Below are 27,361 nucleotides of genomic sequence, written 5' to 3' on the forward strand. Positions count from 1 at the left end.
GAAAGGAAGGAAGGAAGGAAGGAAGGAAGGAAGGAAGGAAGGAAGAAAGAAAGAAAGAAAGAAAGAAAGAAAGAAAGAAAGAAAGAAAGAAAGAAAGAAAGAAAGAAAGAAAGAAAGAAAGAAAGAATCTGAACCTATACCATGGTTTGGCAAGAAGATAAAACAAATAGCAAATACAATTATTTGGCCTTAGGAAAACAAAGGTTAAAAATCCCAAAATAAATATGTTTTGTTCCCCTTTTTTCCACACCCTCCAGGCTTAGTAATACAATCCAGATCTAAAGGGGTTTTTAATTACTTACCCCATCTTCTTTCACATCATCCCCAGCCCCTGGCTTTCCCTGCGGTTGGCTATCAGTACAGAGAAGAGGCGGCCAGGTTTATAAAACCCAGTCAGGTTGGTATTGGTTTACCACAACAGAAATAGAACAAGAGAAAAAAATGAGAAAAATTAATACTCTGGCTCCCAGCTAAATTTCCTTTTAGTTTAAGTGAGACCACAGTTGTGTTAAGAATTTACTACTGTGTAAAAATACTGGTATGTCTAGGAGTGATCTCAGAGTAAGATCACTGAGATCCAGATACACTTGACAATGCCACTGTGTTATTCACTGGCAGGCTCTCAGGACTATAAAAGAAGAGGGGTAATAATTAATAAAGCTGACAGCAGAAATTCAACTAAGACCCTAAGACCATAAATACACCTTGCTGCATCAGTCTGTCTTGCCAGGAACATTACATTCCGTTTGGTCCTTCATGCACCAGTACCAGAATTATTATGATAGCAACTTTACGACGGTGGAGTGAAAAGAACACAAACTTAGTTTCAGAAGACCAATGCGGGACCCGGCAGGTCCTATCTGTGACCTTGGGTGAATTCTTTAACTTCCTGTGCCTCAGTCTCTTCCTTTGACAAATGGAAATAACACTCATACCTCAGAGGATAATCTCACTCACTGAGAGGATGGCCAACGCGTAAAATTCCTTGCACACGGCAGATACTCCCCAAAAATGGCAGCTTTCTTCCCTACCAATAGGAAGATGAGAGGATGCATGTGCCTAGAAAGAACGTGCTTTTCCAGAGGGCTGTCCCAGTGGCAGTTCTGGGGCTGTGTGACACACGAGCTGCAAGGTCACAGCGAGCGTCCCTCTGCTCTGATCAGTTCTCTAGTGATGACAAGACACTCTCTTTAAGGCTATTGGTCAGAGTTAGAAATTTTAGCGTTGCAACAAAGCTTACCAATAGGGACCCCAAGAGCGGTCTTGATATGGGCCTCCTTTTTAAAAGGTTTTTAAAATATTTATTTATTTTTGAGAGAGACAGAGAGAAAGAGCACATGTGGGGGAGGGGCAGAGAGAGAGAGGGGAGACACAGAATCTCAAGCAGGCTCCAGCCTCTGAGCTGTCAGCACAGAGCCCGACGCGGAGCTCAAATTCACGCACTGCAAGCTCGTGATCTGAGGTCAGACATTTAACTGACTGAGCCACCCAGGTGACCCGGGGCCTCGTTTTCAGAAAAAAGAAAAGAAAAGAAAAAAACTTTTTTTAAGTTTATTTATTTTGAGAGAGAGAGAGAGAGGGAGAGGGCATAAATGGGGGAGGGACAGAGATAGAGGGAGAGAGAGAATCCCAAGCAGGCTCTGCACTGTCGGTGCAGAGCTCAATATGAGGCTTGAACCCATGAACCATGAGATCGTGACCTGAGCTAAAACCAAGAGTCAGGCACTTAACCAACTGAGCCACCCAAGCGCCCCAATATGGGCCTCATTAACACCATACTATAGAAGCCAGGAGTCAGGAAACATTCTGCTGGCCAAATCAATTTTTATAAATAAAAATTTACAAAAATTATTGGGACGGAGCTTCACTCACGCATCTGCACAGTGCCTATGGCCACCTTCATACTACAGCAGCACAGCTGACTCGTTGTGACAGAGATCATAAGGCCCGCAAGCCTAAAACAGGTACTATGTGTCACTTTACAGAAAAAGCTTGCTGAGCCCTACTCTGAGCACCCAAACTACAACCGTATTCATATGTGAGAGATCACTTACTTGTGGAGCACTTTTTATAGCCCCAGTATTGTGGTAAGCTTGGTGTTACTTACAAATAATATGAACACCAGTCCCTGAGAAAGGGCTCATGGTCTTATAAGGAGATGAGCAGGCAAAGCAAGCAAAGAGTTGTAGCAAATTATAAAGTGCCAGTTACATAATACAGGCTGCGGAGAGAATTCAAGACACACTGGAGTCTCAAGAAATCATCGCAGGAGGATAGAGGCAGCATATATGGATATGAAGCAAAGACATTTTCCCAGCAGCAGAGGAGGAGGAGAGTCAGAAAAGCAAGAAGGGGTATGGTGGCTGGGAAAGAAATGAGCCTTACTGCAGGACAGCCGGCCGGGAGGTAGGGGGGTGCAGTATGAAAGAAGGGGTACAATCTGACTATAGAAGCAGCTGGAAAAGCTGGGTCTGAGAGGTTGGAGTTGACTCTAAGCAAGAGAGAACCATGGTGACTTCCTGTGTGCACAACTTTATGGTGAAAGTCATCTTGGGAGGAGAGAAATTGGAGATCAGAACTTCAATGCAGCTTTTAGCTAGACTTCTAGCATGATATGATGACATTTTTCCTCGAGTAGAAGGGAAATGGAGACAGATCTGAGAGACTTTGGAAAGCAAAGCTTGGCAACTGGTCCATGTGACATGTGAAGAGCCAAAGAAGGTTCCAGAATTTCCTGCTAGGAAGCCTGGTGGAGTGGTGGGTACCACCAACAGAAAGGGGGACCCAATGTACAAGGAAACATTTATGCACCTTTTAAACAGACTCAATATTATAGAATTTCCGAATGCCAAAAACGCTGACTTGGAAGATTCATTTGTTGTGTGCAACCTCACAGCTTTGTTATTCATGAAACTTGCAAGATTTGAGGCTGAAGCACATCACGCGTTCCATTCATTCATTCCTTCAACAAATGTTACCTTAGCACTTGCTAGCATCTGATTACCCAAGTAGATCTGGGGATACCAAAATGAACAAAATGTGACCCTGCTTTTAAGGTAGACAATAAATTTGGTAACAAAGTCTTCACTAATAGTGGAAACACACTTAAAAAACTAACCCTAGCTCAGCTGAGTGGCATAACAAATCTAAAAGGAGTGCATGGTACAGAAGGAGGGTAGGGTGGTCAAGGAGCACAAAGCAATTTAAATTATAAATATCAAGGATGCAGGATGGGGTGCCTGGGTGGTGTCCGACTTCAGCTCAGGTGATGATCTTTCAGTTCGTGGGTTTGAGCCCCATGTCGGGCTCTGTGCAGACAGCTTGGAGCCTGGAGCCCGCTTCAGATTCTCTGTCTCCCTCTCTCTGTGTCCCTCCTCCACTCACGCTCTGTCTGTCTACCTCCCTCTCTCTCTCAAAAACAAAACATTAAAAATTTTTTTAAGGGGCGCCTGGGTGGCTCAGTCGGTTAAGCCTCCGACTTCGGCTCAGGTCATGATCTCATGGTTTGTGGGTTCGGGCCCCACATCGGGCTCTGTGCTGACGGCTAGCTCAGAGCCTGGAGCCTGCTTCAGATTCTGTGTCTCCCTCTCTCTCTGACCCTCCCCTGCTCACGCTGTCTCTCTCTCTCAGAAATAAATTTAAAAAAAAAAAACTTTTTAAAAAAGAATGCAGGAGAATGGGAACAAATTTCTTAAGCAAAGAGAATAGTACTCAGGTGAGAATGAATAAAGGGTGAAGATCAAAAAACACGAAAGGCAAGTGGCAATCAAGAGGATGCAAACCGAATCCCAATGACCGCAAATTGCTTCTATTTGTACATTCATTTAGCACCTTTATCCTTCACTTCAAGAAAGGGACTTCCCTCGAATGCTACAAATCTTTAATCATAGGAAGGAAATTCACTTTGCAATAATTCGCTTTAGACAAATGAGGCACATTTTTTTCCACTGAGAAGAGATGTGTAGGCAGAGAGACTGCTGGGTAATGCAGCTTACCTAGCTTCCTACAATACACTTAGAAGGCATTTGAGCAACTCGCACATGTAGGTATTATGAAGCATCTCACCGATGCAGTGAGAGTTACTACTCTTCAACGTGTAGGGCCGGGAATGCCGTACGTCCGGCAAAGTGTAGCATGGCCCCGCACCATGGAGGACTGTGCTACATTCTGCGCTGAACATTCACGTAAGTGAAAAACCCATGTATAATTAACTGAGCCTAGTGCCTAACTCCATTTTAATATAAACATTTTTTTTTACACTATTTTGGTACAGACTGAATTTTCCAAAAATGTAAATACATTGAAAGTTTAAAAAAAAATTGTGATGCTTTGCATTTTATGTGGAATGTTACCAAGTATCATCTCCCCTTTTGGACATTCATTTAGAAAATTATGTCACCAGGGGCGCCTGGGTGGCTCAGTCAATTAAGCGTCTGACTCTTGATTTCGGCTCAGGTCCTAATCTTGCACTTTCCTGAGTTCAAGCCCCACATTGGGCTCTGTGTAGGCAGAGCAGAGCCTGCTTGGGACTCTCTCTCTCCTCTCTTTCTGCCTCGTGGCCGCTCACACTGTCTCTGTCTCTCTCAAAATAAGTAATAAAACTTAAAAATCTTTTGAAAAGAAAATTATGTCACCAACAGCACTGTCGTTGGTGGTATTAGGCATTGTGTTAGCCTTCACGACAAAAACATCTCTATCCATCTGCAGTTTCAGCTAGACCCCTCACAGTTAACTCCACTTGATTTTTTTTTAGCTTTTATTCCAAAATGAGAAATTTCAGGCAAAAGTATAAGCACAACTTGGTCTTAACTGAAAACCAGATTTATTTGTTACAAACCAAGTGCAAGCTTCTAACCACCTCATTATGTCTTTTAGCGTCATTGTTCGTGAAATTGTATTATAGATTACCTGCCACTCCTTTCTTACTACTGGATTTACACTTTGTTGATTTTTTGACATTTTATATGTGTATGGACATGTCTGTGTTAAATTACTTCTGAATTTTATTTTCTAATGAAAACCTTGAGGCCCACAGAGGCGATAGGCTTCCCCCTAAGTCAACTACCTATTTAGTGGCAAAATCAGAGAGAAGATCCTTTTACTGAAGGATCCTCCCATAAACCAGGCTCTGTGCTAGTCACTTTCAATACCTTTCAATCATTTATTCCAGAAATGCATACTTAATGTCCTCCAATGCTTACCATTGTGCAGGGGCCAATGTTGCCAAGCTTCCTGCCTTGGAAGGTGACCAGAAAAATTCATGACCATAAATGCATAAATAGATGAAATGGTGATGGTCCAGAAAGAAAGGATTTAAGTCCGCCTCCTTGAAGAAGCTCCTCCAAGAGGAGGTAACACTGGAGCCGAATCTTGAATCATGGTTGGGAGTCAGCCAGGTACACACAAGTGCAAAAGTGTTTTGGGCAGAGAGAACCCTGGAGGAGAGTCAGAGAGAACTTGACACCCCTATGGAACAGGAAGGACTTCTATTCGGGGTCAGCTTAAAGCAAGACCACAGCAGAGGTGAGGACTGGAGTTAGAGAGAACGGAGGGATGGCGCTCATGGCGAGCATGTCTTCCCAGCTCAAAGAAATTGAACTTACCCTTGAAGTTTATGAAGGGAATGATAGACTTTCAAGAAGATGTATAACACCAGGAAAGTCACTTTGACAGTAGTAATGATTTTACCATGGGATGTACTGCAGTAACCTAAGCATGAAATAATGAGGAGCTGGATGAAGAGTGGTCTTGAATGGAGAGGATGAGACAGACTACAGGGGGGCGGGGAAACAGAGTTGGCAGGGTTTGGGGACTGATGGAATTTTCCAGACTGAGGGAGAAGAAAGACTTGTGGGAGCTCCCGGTGGCTTGTGTTGTCAATGGAGAATGATGAAACCCTTCAATGAAATGAAATGTAAGAGGAAGGGGATAGTTTGGTCTGGAGGAGAAGGGAGAGAAAGACCGAGTTCAGCCTGGGACATGCTGGTATAAAGTATGGACGGGCATTGAGGTCTGAAATTCAGGAGACAGGTCTGCACTGACAATACTAGAGATACTAATCTGGGAAGCAACAGCAGATATATCAAGTCATGTAATCGCCACAAGGACGTTAGGAGGCAGTGGTTATAGCCTCATTTGACAAACAAGAAAACAGAAGTGCGCCCAGTCATGTAGTTGGAGAGTTAGGATTTGCCCCATGGTCCGTCTGACTCCAAAGCCCATCCTCTCTCCTCCACGCCACATCGTCTTCCAAATCAGGAGCCTTGTGACTCCCTACTAGGCATTGTTCTATTGCTCTATGTAGTTCTTCTCTGTACATAAGATGCCCAATAAAATCTATCAGAATGGTTGCATGAAGAAAGAAGCACATCTTTCCAGAAATCACTATAAATGATTTTCAGATTTCCCAAGAAATTTGGTTTCAGAAACAAGGTGAGAAGCGTGGTACCACCAAGACAGGGGGATGGACAGTGGCCTTCCTAAGGCCACCCTGGAGCCCACAGAGAAGACTCTGTCACCACAGTCTCTGAGTGCATATTACTAAGCCGCAGCTCTAGACAGAAAGTGGCCAAGGAGGACCCCAGAACTCTCACCAGAGGCCTCCAGGATTCAGGGAGTACCCTCATTGTTTAAAAACAAAAACAGGGGTGCCTGGGTGGCTCAGGCAGTTAAGTTCCTGACTCTTGGTTTCAGCTCAGTTCATGATCTCACGGTTCATGAGTTTGAGCTCTGCATTGGGCTCTGTGCTGACAGTACTGAGACTTCTTAGGATTCTCTCTCTTTCCCTTTCAATCTCTGCCCCTCCCCAACTCGTGCTCTCACTCTCTCAAAAATAAATTAAAATGAGCTTAAAAAAAAAACTTGTCTGATGGGTTGAATCCACTACAAAAAATAAACAGCTACATGTATTTGATATCTAAGTAGATGTGTTTCAAAGATACCAAAGAGTGACGTGACCATTCATCTTCTGAGTTTCACATCAGGGAAAGAAGGGAGCAGAAGGGTAGGTAGGGAGTCATGATGAGAAGCTGCTTGAAGCCACAGATGGGCTTGATGCAAACAAGGAAACGGGCAGCCAGCAGGCCTCTGCTCTCTGGTCGCAGCACACGCTCTTCCCAGGTGTGGGGCACAGCGTCGGGCTGGCTCCTCTACCAGCCCTCACCTCAAGGCACTGCAAGGTCGATGGCAACAGAAGGTTCTACTACCTCTGCCATGCAAAGTGAGGGAATTTCCACATGATTAAAAACACCTTCCTGTCATCATGAGACAGCAATCAGCATCGTGAGCTAAAATTTTGGCTCTCCCCTCTCCCCTCAGTCCACCTACGGCATATAGTCACAAAGTGCTCATGTAAGAATTCTCCACCCGGCTCCATCCAATCCAGGTTCAAACCAACCATAAGCATCTTGGAGCCACAAGATTTGCAACTCATGACACCACCCAGAGCTGCTAGAGAAATCGTCGCCAACAGCTTTGTGCTGACTGTGAGATGGCCAGGCCCTCCCAAGGACTGACAGCAAGGCATTTCTCTGTCTGGACAGGCTAGTCATTTGATGAAAGTCAAAGGATGTAATGGCTGTAGTTGTCACCCGGTGCCATGGCCATCATCATGTTCCCACATTCTTTGGATCTGGATATGCAAACAGACTGGACAAGGCACAGCTAGCTGTTGCTTTTGCTATTCCTAGACGCCATGGTCCATGGTCCAGCACCTGCCCCATGGTCCAAGATCTTCTAGATGCTGAGATAGCTGGTTAAGTATGCATGGATGGTTTAAAAGTTCTCCTCTTAAATACAAAGAACAAACTGAGAGTTGATGGGGGGGAGGGGGCGGGAGAAGGGGCAAATGGGTGATGGGCATTGAGGAGGGCACTTGCTGGGATGAGCACTGGGTGTTGTATGTAAGCAATGAATCACAGGAATCTACCCCCAAAACCAAGAGCACACTGTATACACTGTATGTTAGCCAACTTGACAATAAATTATGTATATAAATCTAAAAAGAAAAGAAAAAAAAAGAAATGGTCGACTGAGAACAAAACTCATTTAAAAAAATAAAGTTCTTGGGGCGCCTGGGTGGCTTAGTCGGTTAAGCGTCCGACTTTCGCTTAGGTCATGATCTCGCAGTTTGTGGGTTCGAGCCCCGCATCGGGCTCTGTGCTGACTGCCAGCTCAGAGCCTGGAGCCTGTTTCAGAGTCTGTGTCTCCCTCTCTCTCTGACCCTCCCCTGCTCACGCTGTCTCTCTCTCTCTCCTAGAAATAAATAAAAAAATTATTAAAAAAAATAATAATAAAAATAAAGTTCTCTTCTTCCTCCCCACCTTAATTTTTACCACAGTCCCCCTCCTGGGTCCTTCCTTACGACAGCAATCACCCACCCACTGGTCTAAGAGACAGAAGTATGGCCCAGACATGCCTGAAGGTACAAGGTCTGCTGTCCAGACAGATTGAACCAGGATGTGGGATACAGACAAAAAGCTCTGCCCTGGGGAGATCTGTGTGCCAGTTCCAGCTGAGCCCTGTGTGCAGAGACATGGTAAACTAGAATCTGCTGTCCTGCTAACCTCTGGTGAATGATGTCAGGCAAAAATGAAAGTAGAGATGTGAATACAGATGAACAAAGCCAACACATAACACATGGTATTTATTATTGAGTGCTGACAAGGCCTCTCTACCATGTATCATACCAAAACAGAAGTAAAATTTTTTTTCAGTGTTAAGACACCTAGTTTTAACCCATCTGAGCATCAGTATCTTGATACCACAAAGGAGTCTGTAACTGAAGGTCTAATGCAACTGACAATAAGGCGCAGTAAAGAGTGACTGGCTCAGGCCATATAATGACAATGGGGTGGTATTTTACTAGATATTCTTAGACCATGGAACTCGATCCTAAACTTTCTATCCCTAAGAAACTACTGAAAACCCTTACACAATATAACCAAGATACAGGTCTCACCTGTGCCTGTTTCTTACGTCTATACTGAGAAGTCTCTGCTCTAAGACATCTGCTTCCTTGAATAATAACCAAGATCTTACTTTGTGTCTGTGCAATTGCCCAAAGTGAAGTTCCTAAGAATCTGCTGATAATGAGCTCTGCTTCTGTCCCATGTGCTTGGCAGAAGGGGAGCCGAGTCCGACCCAGAAATAGCCACATGGCCCTCTGCATTCTGCCCCATCCATCATTACTTCCTTCCATACACACTCATGAAGTGCCCACGCTATGTCAAGTGTTACTTGGCCATAAAATGGGGTGTAAAAAAATACATGAGGTCCTTCCATTCTAGGAGTTTATCCTTCATACCTGGGCTTGCTGAAGAGAATCATTCTTCCTATGCAGGCTGGGGCCTCGGGCTCTGCTATAAACACCTCATGCAGAAAGAACCCAGTGCTATTGGTGTCTGAGCCCAACAGGGATTCCTAATGGCCCGGAAATCTGAATGCCATCACGATGGCAGCATCTCCCCAGAAGTGGCAATAAGGGGAGCAGCTCAGGGTGTTCCTGTTTCATCACTTCAGTGGATGCTGCTTCCAGAGGCTTCTTATGCCCAACACCATAGTAAGTCTCATAATTATACCAACAGCCCCCTTGCAGCACGTACTATGTGCCAGGCTATGAGCTAAGAACTTTGCATTTAATCTGCTTAACAACTATTATCATTTGCTTTGTACAAATGAGGAAGATTAAGTAACAAATCCAAGCTCACCAGTGGCAAACGGTGGAACTAACACTCAACCCTAACCTGACTCCAAAGACTACTGGCAGATCACAGAAGTTGAGTGGGGCCACTATCATGTTTATAGCAATAGGATTTTTTTTTCCTTTTTGGTCCCTCCCTGGCTGGAAATAGAATTGACTGCCTTCCAAGAGGAAGTCAGACTTTCACTTTTTGCAGACGACATGATACTCTACATAGAAAACCCAACAGACTCCACCAGAAGCCTACTGGAACTGATCCAAGAATTCAGCAAAGTTGCAGGGTACAAAATCAACATACAGAAATCGGTTGCATTTTTATACACCAACAATGAAGCAACAGAAAGAGAAATCAAGAAGCTGATCCCATTCACAATTGCACAAAAAACCATAAAATACCTAGGAATAAACCTAACCAAGGATACATAAGATCTGTATGATGAAAACTACAGAAAACTTATGAAGGAAATTGAAGAAGACACAAAGAAATGGAAAAACATCCCATGCTCATGGATTGGAAGAACAAATATAGTTAAAATGGCATTACTACCCAAAGCAATCTACACATTCAATGCAATTCCAATCAAAATTGCACCAGCATACTTCTCAAAGCAAGAGCAAACTATCCTAAAATTTGTATGGNAATCCAGTCTGGTCTCTGTGATGTGGAAAAATAGTCAAGTGTTATAGGAGCCGTTCGGAACCCGAGAAGGTAAAATTAACAAGCGTGACAGCAGCATTCTGTTTTAAATGTCAGCAATGTTCTAGGTGCTGAGAAAGACCCTAATTATCGTCAGGACACGCAGGCTTCCCTCACTCCGTCAAGACTCGACAAGCAGTCCGCAGGCCCTAGGGGACTCCTCCTGCCCTTTCAGTGGAGCCGATGGACTTGTAATGTGGTGACATCCACTTTAAGCTGTCGCTCTGACTCTGACAGAAACAAGCCCCCAATTCAGTTCCTCTCGGTTCCCTGATGTCCAACCAGGGGACAGGGTGCTGTGCCTCATGCCACCTCTGAGGAGAGGCTCCGTTGTTTTGAACCCATTAAAAGATAAACTGAGGTTGAGGCGCCTTGGTGGCTCAGTCGGTTAAGTGTCCGACTTCGGCTCAGGTCATGATTGTGGTTTCGAGCCCCACGTCGGGCTCTGTGCTGACAGCTCAGAGCCTGGGCTCTGCTTTGGATTCTGTGTCTTCTACTCTCTCTGCCCCTCCCCCCACTTACACTCTGTCTTTCTTTCAAAAATGAAATAAACGTTTAAAAATGTAAAGCTAAACTGAGGCACATTAAAAAATTACAAGAGTTTATTTGAGCAAAATTCTATTCATATCAGACCGCGCCAAACTGGGAGTGGTTAGTGGCATTCCACCAGCCCGCACTCGGGCTGAGACTTTTCTAGAGAAAAGGTGGAAGCAAAGTAAGGAAATCATTGACCAGCTATAGCCCAGAGCCTAGTTGGCTGTTTGGGAGTTGTCGTCCTTAATGGGCTGATGTTGTAACCTTGAGGCGCTTACAGGCTTAGGTTTGGGTTTGCTTACAAAGGTGTCCGCGTCATTACGGCCACCTCAGTGTGATGGCCTCCCTGGTTAATTAATTTAACAAGAAAGTCCACCCCAATCGCCCCTGCAGTTTTCTCAGCAACTGTGCACAGAGCCTCCCTGCTCAGAGCCGGGTTTTCTGGTTTCTTGGTTCCTACCACCGAGGCTGGGAAGGGGATCTCAGATCATTTCGTTGGTCCGGAAGAGGTTGGAGAGAAAAACAGCCTCTTTGTAAAAGGCTCATTTGAAAAGGCATGAAGAGATGAGTTAGAATCTGGGATTGTGCCCAGGTGGAGGTCTCGCCTGGAATTCCTAATACATTCTTTCTCTTATTAAAATAATATAGGGAACTGGGGTGGCTTCTTGCTTTTCTGCGTGGAGTCAATTTGGCTCATGCTGTGTGACCACTTTACATCTGACCTCAAGCGGTGCCAGTTGCAGAATCTTTTCATCCTGGGGATGTTTCCATTCCACACAACAAGCCCATGGCTGTTCCCTACACCCCTTCCAGGCAGAGAGCAACGCAGTAGACAGAGGCTCCTGCCAGAAGCGATGCAATCGGTGAAGCTACCCACCGGCTTGCTCCCCTGGCCCTGCCCTTCCGCCCTGCCCAGGGCCGGCTCTCTGGTCCACGTCTCAGGTCTACCTTCCCACCTCCCCTGGGCCCAAACCTCCCCTTGTGGTCTGGGGAAGGTGTTTCCAGGTGACTGGATGCACATGGCGTTTTCTCCTTCTTGCTGAGGACAGAAGCCCCGCCCCACCTCCCCAAGGAAGCTGTGAGTCATCAACACACAGGATGACAAAGCTTGTGGCAAAGATGGATTGGGGTGTGGGGCGGTGAAGAACGGAGTCAAGATGCGCCTAGATTTGCCTCTCAATAGCTTGTTTGCAACTTCCCTTGACCTCCATAGTCTTTCAAAAAAAAGACGGGGGGACTAAAACATCAAAAAATCTGCCATGTTTTCCATGAGGCAGCTGGTCCACCAAGATGTAGGGAAGAGGAAACAAACATGTAAAATGCCCTTATCTCGACAGCTCTGATCACCCCATCTTTGTTTCCAAAATGACCTATTCGGGTTACAAGGCACCTGGAGAGACTCAGCCCTGCGACCTCCTAGAGACAGGGAGACAATGCGATACAAAATACGCCATCCCGGTAACCTGCACGGAAGCATCAGGAAGCCAAGAGCACAGCACCACTGCCTGTGTGCCCACCTCCAGCCCCTTGGCCATGCCTTTCCCCCGGTTCACCAAGGACATCGTACTTTATCTGCGGCACGGAGCAGATGAAAAAGCAATTGTAAAACACCCACAGAGGAGCAGCCAGTTGTCATGATCTCTGAGAGGAAGGAAATAACATGGTGTTTTATTTTTAAGTAGCCCATGAGATTTCAATGATTGCATTAAAATTTTAATCACAAACTCCTTAAGTTAGGAAGGGAAGAAAAAAAAAACCCACAAAGGACTCATTGTATAAGAGAGTTTCACCATTTGGAGTTCTTTTATAAATTTGTGTCAGATCACAATTTGCTGTCTGGGAAATGTAAATTAGTTATTAATGAGCCAAAATTCTAACATCAAAGCCTGTGCATCCACATGCCAGAGAGAAACAAAGAGCTTTCACAGCAATATCAACTGCTCCGTGCGAGCCGGCCTGAATGCAGAATTCATTGTGACGCGCTTTGCTGCCTCGTAAGGAGCTCGCTTTTCACAAATGTAATCGCACAGGGCACCTGGGTCATTAGCGTCACCTCCACCTGAGCACTGCGTGGCTGTCAGAATCTCAAGGAACACGCAGCATGCATGTGCCAAAAGGGGGCTTTGCACCAAGCGGAGCTGATGCCCCCTTTCTTCTCGGCTCCATCAGCTGAAGGTTTTCCAAGCTCATTTAATGTTTGCAGTATGACCTTGCCCGGGTGGAATGGGGAGCTCAGGTCCACATACACAGGAGTCCCTTCTTATGTGAGGGATACATGCCAAGACCCCCAGGGGATGCCTAAAACTGCAGAGAGGGCCGAGCCCTACGTGTCGTATGTCCCTTCTGCACATACCTACCTATGAAAAAGGTTTAATTTGTAAATTACGCACAGGGAGAGAGATTAACAAAAACAGCCAATCACAAAACGGAACACTTATAACAATATATTTCAATAAAAGTTGTGTGAATGTGGTCTGTCTTTCAGAACATCTTATTGTACGGTACTCACCCTTCGTGCAATGATGCGAGGTGATACAACGTCTACGCCAGGAGACGAAGCGAGGTGGCCCGCGTGGGCGCTATGGCGCGGCGTTAGGCTGCTACTGACCGTCTGCCAATTTGTCGGCCGCAGGATCGATCCCCTGCTTCCCGACTGCGCTTGGCTGCAGGTACCCGAGACCGCAGAATGCGAAACCCCAGCTGAAGGACCACTGTCGTTTGCTTCACGCGCTCAATCTTCTTACTTTGATGGAGATCAAGAGTCTAGATCTAACACGCACACATGGAATGAGAAAAGTGGGCAGTTACACAACTGCGTATTTGCCCGTGGAAAGGGCCGTCCCGGGAACCTAACAGAAGTCCTGCGGGCCCGTGGGAACATTCGCTGACTCCTTTCCACGCACGCTGCTGGTGTGCCCGCCGGGGGCCGCGCTGCGCTATGCAGGGCTCGCGTGAGGGTGTGCAAAGCCTGCACCGAGCCCCCTGCCTGAGACAGGGGTCGGGGAGTAAGTAAACCCTCAAATCCCTCTACAGACGTACTGGGGGTGGGGGTGGGGGGAGAGGAAACGCGCTGAACCAGGTTCCTGCCCCGGTGAGAGGGCTGGGAAGCGATTCCATGAGGAAGTGACATTTAGGCTGAGAATGAAGGAAGAGGGAGGGTCAGCCAGGCATAGAGAGGACGGGGAAGAGGTCAAGGTGAGTGGCATCCACCAACACGCGAGAACTGAGAGCGAAGGCAGTGACGCCCTGCCTGCCTCCCTGGCCAAGACTCCTCCTCTCCCCAGAGCGGGGGGCCCCTGACCTCCACCTAAAGGCCTAGCCTGGGTCTGGCTCCCTGGTTGTGTGGAGCCAGGAGCTATGGAGAGCGGCCTACGTCCCGGAGTTCAGGTGACTCGACATCGAGTCCCACTTGCTGCTATGCCCTTCACCTACTGCGAGTCGCACGTGTGATGCCCACTCCTGGATCCCAGATCTGGTGAGAAGGTCCCTCAGTGAGCCAGGGTCCTGCGGGCAGCCCTCCTGCCCACAGCCGATGGCTGCCTGGCTGGATTTCCTCCCTGTGGCCTGCTCAGGTTTTTACCTGTCGTATTTAGGACCTTCGCCCTCCTACCACTGCGGGGGAGCCCCTGGCCTCGGTGGACTCCAGCGGACTCCCATAGCCGTTATTTCCCAGTGCAGTGTGCACACGTGGGCCAGCTGTCCTTCCCACGGCAACCAGCCGGGGCAGGTCATATTTCCAGGTTCTGGTCACTCCTGGCATGACCTAAACCCCCCACCCAACACGACGCATCAGTTCTCGGAAGGAGAGAGTTGAAGGGTGGGGAAGCCAAGCAGAGCCAGAGAAAAGAACCTAGGACAGGGGATCAGTGTAGGAAGAGAACCAGAGAAGTCTCGGCGGCTGGGAGCAAGGCCCAGGCTTCAGGACGTAGCCACGCAGGCAGGCGTGAAGACCTCGGGCCCAACAGCATCCGCGTGCCTGATTCGTGCTTTGTCTCTCACTCCCCTCTCCCCACCCCAGAATTCCTCGCCCAGAACTGCACACCCCAGGCCTGTTGAATGTTTTTCACACCCTCCCAACAGATTAGTTGGAAGACCTTCCAAACTCTGACTTTCTGTGTCTGGAATTCATAAATGCTGCCCCTTACCTCGTTAACCCATCTGCCGGCCTGCAGGCTGAACAGCACTGAATCCCGAGTCCATCCCGATGGGCCTCTGGTTGGGTGCCCCTCCACGCACCCCACATCTCCCTGAACGTCCTGTACGGCGGGTCCCCCCACACTGCCTCTTTCCTGTGTGTCTGTCTCCTCTGCTGGACTCCAAACTCTGTGAGATCTGGGACTGTTTTTTTCAATTCATCTTTGTGTCAACTGATCTCCTGCCCGGTTATCGAGTGATCAAACACACAACAGAAACCCAACAAGTATTTGTTACGTGGGTAGGCTGATGAATAGCCACACAAATATCTCCTCCTTGGCCACTATCCAAGGAAGGCAGCAACATTCTCTTCTCTAGATCATGGCCATGGAAGAGCAGCATACACTGCAGTCACAGAGGCACTCTCTCCTCTGAAAACATTTGGAGAACATGGCATCCTCACTCAGGGCTTGAGCAAGTGGAACCCAGAGTCCCCTCAGCAGGTTGACAGATGGCAGGCCCTTCATGTCGTTAGAACTGGCTTCGCCCAGCTTCACACCCAGGTCCTACGAAGGCTGGTGTCTTTCCCTGGGCAATCTGGGTTCCAAGGCCTTAAAGAAGATAAAGTGCTTTCCTGTTACATTCCTGGATGAGGAGGTGGACAGACGCGCTGCACAGCCTCCTGGCACACCTGTTTCCACCATTCCTTGCACGCCCAGCCACAAGAAGTTCCCTGGGAGCAGCTGCGTCGCCTCCACTCCCAGTTCAACCACGTTCTACAACTTTTCTACGGGATCTTCCCATCAATGATCATTTCCACCATCTCATTTATAAGCTCTCCAAAGTGTGATTCACGGACTACGAGACCGTGAAGAAACGGGTCTGTGGTCCCATAAATTTGGGAAACGGTGCATAGGCTACTCTGCTTGGAGATTCAATAGCACGTGATGCTCTAAGGCATGTCTTGCAGTAACAAATCCTGCCTAGGATTTCTGGTCCAAATGCCACAGTTGGTTCAATCGCTGACTCATCCCCTATAGCACATGCATGCACAGCAATGAGAAATGAAGTTTAAGTTGAGAAAATAAAGCAGGCATAGCCCAGCATAAAAACAAAATAAGCACCTCTGTGAATGAGAAATGGGGTGAAACATGAAGCGACTAGCCACAGGCCTGCTGGTTCCTCAGGAAGGGGAGGCTGACGGTCCCCTCCTTTGGGACAGAGAGGAATAAAATCATTTTGTGAGAGGGGCGCCTGTGTGGCTCAGTCAGTTGAACGTCCAGCTTCAGCTCAGGTCATGATCTCATAGTTCGTGGGTTCGAGCCCCCCATCAGGCTCTGTGCTGACTGCCAGCTCAGAGCCTGGCACCTGTCTTTGGATTCTGTGTCTCCCTCTCTCTGACCCTCCCCTGCTCATGCTGTCTCTATCTCTCTCTCAAAAATAAATAAAAACATCAAAAAAATTTTTTTAATCATTTTGTGAGAGATGGGGGAAGGATCTAGTAACGTCCTGCGAAGTTGTTTGCAGAACACCCTTTGGGACATGTTGCCCGTTTCTCTTCCACTCTTGCCTCATTATCACTGGACTCAAGGTGCTCAGAAACCAAAAACTGGTCAGTCTCTGGCACACACATCATTTTGTGTCACCAAACATTAACATTAGCCTTCCCAAAACTGGTAAGGAAAACTCTATGACAAGACCCCACATGAGGGATTTCTCCCTCTCCTCTCTCTCTCCCCCATCTCTTTTTTCTCTTCCCCCCCCCGTCTCCCTCTCTCTCCCTTTCCCCACCACCATCAACTTTTCTTAGGAGCCCTCCTCCTCACCTTCCGCTCACCTACACCCTGACTTCCTTTGCCCTCACTGACCTCTGAACTGCTGTCCCCAGAGCCACCTAATGGCCATGGCGACCATGAGTTCTCACTTCATACTCTGTGAATCTCTCCCCTTTTCAACACTGCTGAAGGTCCCTCCTGATGAACCTGGAAAATTCTTGGCTCCTTTAACATTCCCTCTCCCCAACTTGCAATCCTCTTCTCCTTTATCTCCCTATTCTCACATTTGCCCCTCACACCCCCCCTCTGCCCACACATGTCACTCCTCACATGTCCGAACACCCAGGAGTTTACAGAACCTTATGATTTAACTACTGAGCTAGAAATGGTTGGTCAGGTTTGCTCTGTGTCTGTTGCCAGTTGTGTGGTTGTGTCGGTCGTGGTGTGTTGCGGGGTGAGGGAGGGGGGTTAGTACAAACTCAGACAACTAGACAACGACTTTCCATTCTGTTTTCACTTCTTGACTTGATTTTATATCCAACTAGTTCATGACTTCTGTTAAACCTATCAAAGCTGCTTTCTACCACCATGAGCCCTACTGACTTACTGACTTCTTACAGAGTAAATCATTGTCAACACATTAAAAGTCCCATTTACCAAATATACCTATACTAATGTGCAGGCATATTGCTAAGTTGAATGTTTTGTTTTGTTCTGATATTCTGGAAATGATTTTCAAATGCATTTATTATGTGTTTACATTTTCAATGCATTTTTTTATTTAAGTACTGTAGTTAACTGAAGTTTTTCATTTTTGGCTGCTTCTCAATTTTCTCCTCTCATATTTGTAAATCCTGCTTGATCTTTTAAAGGAGTTTTGGGAAATATTTATATATTTGTGCATGAATGTATAAAACCCTAATTCTTTGGTCTAAATTCATATGGATATGAATATATACTTATGAATTCACTAAGCCAAACATTTTTTTAAATTTTTTTAATGTTTTATTTATTTCTAGGAGAGAGAGAGAGAGACAGCGTGAGCAGGGGAGGGTCAGAGAGAGAGGGAGTCACAGACTCTGAAACAGGCTCCAGGCTCTGAGCTGGCAGTCAGCACAGAGCCCGATGCAGGGCTCGAACTCACGAACTGTGAGATCATGACCTAAGCGAAAGTCGGACGCTTAACCGACTAAGCCACCCAGGCGCCCCTAAGCCAAACATTTTTAACTGTATAAACTAAGGTTGCTTATTCTAACAGTAATAAAAAGGCAGAAAAATACTTCAGGTGAAATTAGTTGACTTATTACAGCCACATGACAAATCTACCCTTTCTGAAATAGAATTCATCTTCTCCATTTGAACTCTTATGCAGAGCCTTCCCAACCCACCTCCCCAAAATATCTTGAGACCTTTTCTTTCTCTTCCTCACTCCTCAGTTTCTGCCATTTTACCATCATTTTCCCAGTTACCTAAGCTCCAGCTTCAATGTTATCTTACACTTCTCCTTTCCAGATGCTTGCTCACCACAAAAGCCCAAATTCCTCAAAATCAGTTATGAAGCCTTTGACCTTCTCCACCACAGGGTCTCTCATCACATGGAAATGTTCTTCAAATATCCCTCTGTCCCAGAAATAGGGCCCTGGGGTGGAAAATTATTCTCTTGGCAATAGAACTCCTTGAAGGCCTCACATTATAGCAGATAACCTGAGTCCTCTGAAGAAGTATCTTGTTCTCAGAGATGGTAAGAAAGATCCAGATACAAGGATAGCTGACTCCATGCAAGGGAACCAGTACTAGATATTTCACAAAAGGAAAGATCTAGACTCAACCATTGTAAAGAAAGCTGTAACGCACTCAGTCAATCAGAGTGTGGCCTGACTGAATTCAGAGAGTGGAGCTTTGGGGGGTTGGCTGAAAAAGCAATCAGCCAGGACCACGTCATCCATCTTTACCTGAAGCCCTCCCAGATGACAAAGGTCGCTCTTTCCTAGACATAGTTCCCTTGAATAGGAGCAATTCAGATGACATGAAATATTCTGTGGGGACACGCAGTCCCCTTTGTCTAAAGCTGTTCTTACCCCCGAATTTGTGAGATTTAAAGATGAAAAATATTATCTCTGGAAGGAGACCTGTGTTCATGTCCAGTCTCTGGTATTTAGCAGCAGGAACTACCAGGAAAATTCCTTCATCCCATCTACTGCTGCTACAGCTATTGTGAATAATAATAATTATAGCAGTAGCTACTAAATGGTATTGAGCTTTTGCCATGTGCTTGATAAAATGTCTTGGTCTTCCCCTCTGTAAAACTGGGTTAATAACACTGACTTCAGAGTGCTGTGAGATACAATGAGCCCAATTGTATATTTGCCTGACAAATAGCACACGCCTAGTTGATGGTAGTTACCATTATTATTATTATTTTAATTTTTGATTTTTTTATTTTTAGGGAGAGAGAGATTGAAAGAGCAAGCAAGAGGGAGATGGGCCAAGGGAGAGAGAGAATCCTAAGTGCGCTCCGTGCTCAGAGCAGAGATGCGGGGCTCAATCCCATGATCTGAGCTGAAATCAAGAGTCGGACGCTCAGCCAACTGAGCCACCCAGGTGTCCCCCATAATTATCTTTTAATGTCCACATTATTTGCACAGGAGAATGTATCTTGTGTAACTGCACAGTCTCTTCCCTTGAAGAATAAATGAATACAGCAGTCTTCTGGCTTATCAATCAGCTGCTTATCTGATAACCTCTGCAAATACTGATAAGCTAGTTCCTAGTCTTGCATCACTAAAGACTCGACGCTTACCTCTGGGACACACAGAAACAAATGTCTTTGTGTTTGTGATCACAAATTCTTTTTTTTAAAGTTTTTAATGTTTATTTATTTTTGAGAGAGAAACAGAGTACAAGTGAGAAAGGGGCAGAGAGAGAGGGAGACACAGAATCTGAAGCAGGGTCCAGGCTCTGAGCTCTCAGCACAGAGCCTGATACGGGGCTTGAACCCAGTAACCTCAAGATCATGACCTGAGCCAAAGTCGGACATTTAATCAACTGAGCCACTCAGGTGCCCCGAGATCACAAATTCTTCAGTCAACATGCCTGGGTCATATCTCAGATCTCCACTTAGGGACAGTATGGCCCCTCAGAGCCTCAGTTTCCTCATCTGCAGAATGAGATTCCTGATAGTACCTACCTCAGAGGAACATGTGAGAATTCAATGAGATAACGTAGCCTCACAACACTTCTGTGGGCAGGCACCATGAGTATCAGTCACCATTGACAGAAGAGGAAGTGGACATTTCGAAAGATAAGATAATTTGCTCTAAATTGAATGGCCAAAAACTGGCAACGCCAAAATTTGAATCTAAATCTATCCAGCTCCAAAGGTTGATTTCTTATCCACATCCCACCATCCAAATGGCCCTCCAACCTCTAGCGATATGCACTTAACCGTGTTAATCCAAGGCCTATCTTATATGTCATGTGCTTGAGGGCAGGGGTTATGTATCTCATTCATCTTTGTTTTCCGTTTAGCACTCAGGCACGTATTTTACTCACTGATATGTCCCTTGAGCCAATGCTGAATAGCTAATCAAGGAAATGAATGCATGAACAATATATCAAGAAAGGAGACCCTTGTTAAGAGAACGGGGTTCAAAAGTATCCCAATCAAGAGAGTAGGAATTAAAAAAGAGGAAAAGGAGAAAAAAGAAGGAGGAGTGAGAAGAAAATGGCATTGGATCTGCACGGCCAAACGTCATCAGGATCCTTTGCGAGAACATAGTGGAAGAGAACCCATGGCCGGGGGTGAGGGAAGGAAAGCCTAGATGGAAAAGGAGCAGCAGGTATAGATCCCTTACTTAAAAAGCTAATCCTACAAAAAGAAGGTGTCATGAAGAACTGTCACTAGAAAGGAAGCAAAGTCAAGTGAAGAACTGTCTTTCCTTTTTTACAAAACAGAATAAGCCTGATGTGTTTGTAGGAAGAGATGATTAACTTCTCTCTCATATAGGAGAGAGATTACAGATTCTGGAAAGGAAAGTGATCTTTGCAAGAATAACGTCTCAGAAGAGATCAAAGGGATTGGCCCTAGAGTTTTTCAGTCTGTAGGTTACAAGCGTTTGGTTACAAGTGGGTTACGGTGTTTGAGGAAAGGAATGGAATTGGTAGAATGGAATGAAAATTATTGGAACCCCCCATTTTTAAGACGTGTGTGTGTGTGTGTGTGTGTGTGTGTGTGAGTACGCGTGTGCATCTGTGTGTGTATACGCATGTGTGAATACTGGGTCACCATATAAAGAGTTTTGGGGGTTGTTTTTTTGTTCTGTGTGTTTTGTTTTGTTTTGTTTTGTTTTTTACTGTGAATCATGGTCAAAACATACTTAAAACAGCGGTCAGTAGTGGAGAGGCTGATTCAAATGGTCTGTGACAATCAGCGAGCAATGGTGTGAACTGCGGCCCTGACCCTGCTACAACTCAGGGAAACCAGCCCATCTCACCTTCTTTCCCTCCTCCCTCCCCTCCTCTCTCCCTTCCTTCCATAAACATTTATTGATGCATCTGTCTACGACTTACCATTCACTTTTCCAGGGCATAAAGTTGACTTTGACACAGTGCTATCCTCACAGCTCGCAGCACGGTGTTTTCTTCCTAGTATGAATGCCCGCTGGGCATCCCAGACCTCTCCTGGCAGAGGCCTGGACTCTCCTAGTCCGGCTCATGCCATCTGGTTCCAGCCTCAACTCCTACCTACATGCCCAAGACTCACCCGCATGCGCAGGCTGCTGCCCTACTAGTGAAGGGCCTTCCCCCCAACCCCACCCCCACATACACAAGTGCTGTGTCTTAAGGGACAAGGAGAAGGTAAGTCCCCCAGGCAGCCTTCACTCGCAGCAGGACTGAGACGTTCTCTCCGCTGTGACCTGGCAGAGGCCCCCGGAGATGGATGCCCTGGTCACGCACACCCAGTCCACACACCCACCCGCTTGTTTGGGCTACTGCAATTGGCCGCCCACCTAGATGAGGTTCTTGGCTTTCCAGTTTTCTTCCATTCCAAATGTGGGAAGTAATTCGGGTCTTCAGACCCTCAGTCTTAAATGAAGCTTCTTGCATTGAGCTAATTAAACCAAGAGAAAGCTTTCTGCTGAAGATCTGTGAAGGGGGATGTCTGCAAAGCTTGCAGTTAGTGCTGTGGTATCACTGAATGAGAGTGGGGAGTGGGTTGGAAAGAACCTGAGGAAACAGCTATTTGCAAAGCCCTGTTCCATAGACGGTCTAACCGAGGATTGTGCCGCTAGAGAATCCATGCAAGTGTAGTAATCTAGGGCACCTGGGGCATCCCATGATGGGCTTGGGGACCCAAGCTCCTGCCCCGGTCCCGCTTCACCCAGAGAAGCTCTGCAAGTAGGTTTCACGTGTCCACTTCTACATGAGAGTGAGCTTGAAAAGAGGCTCTCCTTGCTTCAGGAGCAAAGACGCAAGCCAAAAAATATACTGTGCCCTGAGTTTTAGGACATTAAATTAGATACTATTTACATCAAGAGAAAAAAATACTGTAAGTAGATGCTAAGCTCTAGTTAATCATATGTGTGTCAGTTTCGGGAAAGTTTGCTGATGTCTTTAAGTTCCCTTGAAATGTATATAAAACTGACAAATTAGCTAGATAGGGAGATTGTCAACAAAGCAGTACAGTAAAATGTAAATGGTAGAGTCTAGGTGGTAGGTTTATGGGAATTTTCAGTAAATTCTTTCACCGTTTCCATATGAAAGTTTTCATAATAAAATATGTGGGGAAAATTGACACCAGATGCATATGTTCCAATAAATGTTTTCTTACCTCAAAAGAGCTGTAAAAAAAAAAAAAAAAAAAAAAAAAGAGGAAATTATGCCTGTACCACCTCCCCACGTGGCCAGTCTTGTCACCGTGTGGATGAGATGGAGAAGTCTGATATGATCACTTTAGGAAAGTAAAACGCTACCTCAAATATTTTTCCTAGTCAATCATTTATTCATTAATCTTTGATGCCGTGGCTATTTGAACTTCTAAAAAACTGCTGGGTCTAATTGCGGCCCCTCCATTTCTGGAGTGCAAATAAGTGCTTTCACACACATTGCTTTGCTTTGCTCGAGGCTGACAGTTCTGTAAGATGGTCACACAGTTAGATCTGAGAGTAGAATGCACATCTTCTGGCTGCTGGGCCAGGGGACGATGACAAGGGGAGGCAAGCATAGGTCCCCGAGGGCACCTGTACAGGTGCTCAGATGGAAAGAAACGCAGTGGAAGAAACGCAGTGGTAGATTAAGAAATCTACATGCTGGGGGCGCCTGGGTGGCTTAGTCGGTTAAGCGTCCGACTTTCGCTTAGGTCATGATCTCGCAGTTCGTGGGTTCGAGCCCCGCGTCGGGCTCTGTGCTGACTGCCAGCTCAGAGCCTGGAGCCTGTTTCAGAGTCTGTGACTCCCTCTCTCTCTGACCCTCCCCTGCTCACTCTGTCTCTCTCTCTCTCTGCTAGAAATAAATAAAACATTAAAAAAAATTTAAAAAAAAAAAGAAATCTACATGCTGATAGGAAGGTCACATGTGGTGGCCCAACCTCATTGCACTATTGCTTTGTAACTTTGAAAGTATTACTAGATCTCTCTTTCTCTCTTTTCATTTTTAATGTTTATTTTTGGGAGAGAAAGCGCAAGCAGGGGAGGGATGGGGCAGGGACAGAGAATCCGAAGCAGGCTCCAGGTTCTGAGCTGTCAGCAGAGAGCTCAAAGTGGGGCTTGAATCCACGAACCATGAGATCATGACCTGAGCCAAAGTCAGGCGCTCAACCGACGGAGCCATCCAGATGCCCTGAAGATATGACTTGCTCTCTTAAGGATGGACATTTTGCAGTGAATGATTTACTCACATCCTCATCACTCGTCGCCATAGTCTTCATTTCAAAATACATTCTGTGTACGTATTTAAGCCTGGAAACTGCGGTGTGTGAGAACTCGCAATTCTGCAACGTGCTCACCATAAACCCCTGTGGCAAGAATCACTGAGATGCCACGGACCTCTGTTTCTTCCTTGGCAAAATGGGAGAAACCAAATTTAGAGGAAGGAATAGATTTCCTTGAATTTTATACGTACCGTGGGTTTGATGGTCATTTAATACCACGTTTACCTACATGGGGCTTCAGAGCCTGCTAGGCTAGCATAATTGAAATTTTAAAATGTGTAATAGAGATTTTAAAATGTGTAATAGAGATCATACACCTATCCAAAATGCTGGTGGACAAACAAAAGCACTGCGATGTCTTTATCATATTATTCTCATGTGCCACCAAGCTTATATAGGCTGTTATTAATGTCTCTAACACATTTCTTAAAAAATCAAAATCAAAGGAAATCTCACATGTAATTTATTCTCCTGGCAGAATACTCTAAACTCTGAAAGGAATGTTGGAGAAGGGATGGATAACAAAAAAAAGTTCTTTATGGGATAAAAAATCTTCTCAAAACTCTATCTTATATTCTTATCTAGAATACAAAGAATCAAAGAAACTATATGATGTCGATTCACCCAGCAAGCAAGAGGGGAGCCAGAAATGAACCCAGCATTTATCTGCGGGTAGAACAATCTCAAAGATGCGAATGCACGTTAAGGCCATTCATAATTCATTCATTTAAGCTCTGCTGTTTTGATTAACAGTGGGCTAGGCATCTGGGTGGGAACTGGACACGTTGTTCGTGCTCAGATTGTTCTGGTGCTAAGGACAGCTTTTCCAGTTGAGGCTTACAGCTGCTCTGGCTTATAAAGTAATTGCGGGTCCTCCAAAAGTCAGATACTTCAACGGGAGCGCCCGTTATTTCCCAGCAAAAGCAGAGAAGAACAGTTCATATATCAGCAGAGTAGCAGAGTCTTTTATGTGAAAAACAAGAAAGAAAACGCATTCTTCTGAGAAATCCTTCAGGGCTGCTGGCCACGGGCAGTAACAGAGTCGGGGAGCGCGGGTGAGCAGGTTTGGGGTCGGGGAGGAACCCAGTTCAAATCCTCACTCTGCCGCTAAACTTGGGCATGTGGCGTAACTCCTTACTTAGTCTTCTTATCTGGACCATAGGGATAAATGAATGCATATAAAATATGCACTTATGTTTAGGACATGGCAAGGATTTAATTAATGTTAACACTATCACTAAAACATTGGCTCACTGGCCACAAGGAAGCAGGTGTCTTTGGTTAGTCAGAAGTTACTCCTGCCATTCTCTTTTATGGTAAAGTTTCAGATCCCTAGAAAGTAAACTCATAATCTCAGAGGTTTTTGTTAAATAAGTTCCAGGGACTGTATCTTGAANACTGTGTAATGTTCAGTCCCCTCCAGGACACCTGAAGAGGCAACATAATTCCTTCCCCCCACAAACCTTGGCTTAGTGCTGGCCACGTACCAGTCTGTACTTGAGTCAGTGGGAGGATTTAAGCACAGTCTTTATTCTCCTGTCACATCAGCCTCGGGCTCAGTGAGGTTTTACATTTAAGTCACAGGTCCTTCTTGGCTTGGAGCCCCTCAACCCAGTTCAGACTCCAGGACCCTGAGCTTCCCACACCTCCCTTGCAAAGGGTTCTTGTTGGCTTAGATCTCCTGTGACCCTTCGACTTGTCACACTCTGTTGCTGTTGTTGAATGAAGGTGGCCAGCCTGACTCCACTCACTCACTCACGCGCTCCGGTTCATGATCTGACTTCCCCCAGTGCCGCCATGTTCAGCTAGGCTTGACCTAAAAAACAAGCCACACTCCCAGGGCCGTCTGCTTGCTACACCAGAACACGCCACAGCGGCCACCGCAAGAGAGGCCATGACCTATGCCTTGGTCAATAACCAAGGCTTTGGTAATGAGCGCACAGTGATATTATAAATGGATTTTTAATTGGTTAAATAAAAGACTTTAAATGATGACGGTTTGAAATTGGTAAAAAGTAAAGTTCAGAAATGTGGAATGACTAAAATATTTAAAACATTTAAAGAAGCTTAGCACTCTTGCGGGAATGGGGTATAGAATCTAATGAGGCCGGTAGCCTTGCCCCGAGGTGGTGCCCGAGGGCGGTCCCTAAACAGTCCCGTGTCAACAGCCCGGAACCCAGAGGATTCTCCTTGAGTGAGGTAGGCTGAGAGTCACAGAATCCTGCCTCGGGGATCTGGGAATTGCCTCTGGAGAACACCGCTCTCACCCGCAGGGACAGGAGCTGGAACTTGCTCGGGTGTTCGGGGCAGCTCCGCACCTGGCTCGGCTTGTCTGCCAGCAGATGCTCAGTGAACACGCGGCTACCTTCATCGTGGCCGCAGGGCCAGGACCAGACTCCGGCGAGGTGTTCGCCTCAGGCGTAACTTTTACAAGGGACCTGAATGCAATAATTTTTCTTAAATCTATGATAGACAAAATATCATATTTTAAGCAAAGGCAGGCTGTCGATGTACGAGCCGGCATTACTGTGCGATGGGAATATTGCTTCCAGTCAGTCACCCCACCCCGTTCTGGGCCCGCACCTGGGCCTCCCCCATCGCGGGGTTTATAGGGGTTCCCGGGGCCATGCAGAGAGATTGCACCACCCCGCCTGATCTACAGTCATTTTCTTAAATCGTAGTGCTTTCATTAACTTTTGATACTCACATCTCTAATATAATATAATGATATAAACTGTAATGTGTTTCTATGATATATACTTTATAATTGGTTATGAAACACATAATATGTTGTATGTTTATCTGATGTATAGGTATATGGGAGTGTATAATGTATTAATAATATAAACACGAACTTTTGATAAAGGAATACAAAAGCACCCATTTTTCCTTCTGCTTGGGCTGCAGCGTGGCTGCGCACGGGGCTGTGTGGCAGAATTTCCCGCAAGACTTGCTCTTCCCATATGCTGGCATAGATGTCGCCTGAGAGTTGGGCACGTCTGAAGAATTTGCACAGGGGCACATTTTCCTGGTGACCTATATGCTGTGTTTGCCTGTGTCTCTAGGGCTCCCACGGTCCCACTATCAAGGTCACGGGGAGAACAAATTAACAGGTGTCCGGGTAACAGAAAATTATAGCAAAAAAAAGAAGAATGTGTGAGTGTGTGTGTTTAACCTAGCATCAGTCTGCTTCAATATCCTCTTGGAGGAATAGTTGAAATTATAGAAAAGAAGAAACATTTAAAAATCATGCGTAATCCTACTCCACACCCATGTAAAGTAGAAAGCTCCCTAAGAGATGCTGAGGCGTGTCAGTCGAGAGACAGTACTCCCAGTACAGTGGGATCTTGTAAAGTTTGGGGGAATTCTTGGTGGCATTTAAGATGCATCCTGATGGACAGATTGCCAGGACATATTGCTGGGGGAGAAAAGCAAGTTGCAGAACGATAAGCACAGTTGGATACTATTTATGTCATAGACACACCCACACACAAAACAACAAGCACCACCGTATACTCTCTGTAAGCGCATATACATGAATGCATAGGACAAGCGTGGGAAGAGGGCCCTTTGACGGAGAAGAGTGGTAATGT

At 45.9% G+C, this 27,361-nt stretch overlaps 1 long non-coding RNA gene across 1 annotated transcript in view; it reads left to right on the top strand.

The window, feature by feature from the left end:
* LOC144222146 (uncharacterized) overlaps positions 1-19,336 on the top strand; it is a 21,671-nt gene extending 2,335 nt beyond the window's left edge. Inside the window, exon 3 of the long non-coding RNA XR_013332320.1 lies at positions 19,287-19,336. This is a non-coding gene — a long non-coding RNA (uncharacterized LOC144222146). The remainder of the gene's footprint in view (positions 1-19,286) is intronic.
* Positions 19,337-27,361: the final 8,025 nt, after the last annotated feature.

This window comes from Crocuta crocuta, unplaced genomic scaffold (assembly GCF_008692635.1).
Source record: "Crocuta crocuta isolate KB4526 unplaced genomic scaffold, BGI_CrCroc_1.0 scaffold190, whole genome shotgun sequence".
In the NCBI taxonomy this organism is placed as follows: Eukaryota; Metazoa; Chordata; class Mammalia; order Carnivora; family Hyaenidae; genus Crocuta; species Crocuta crocuta.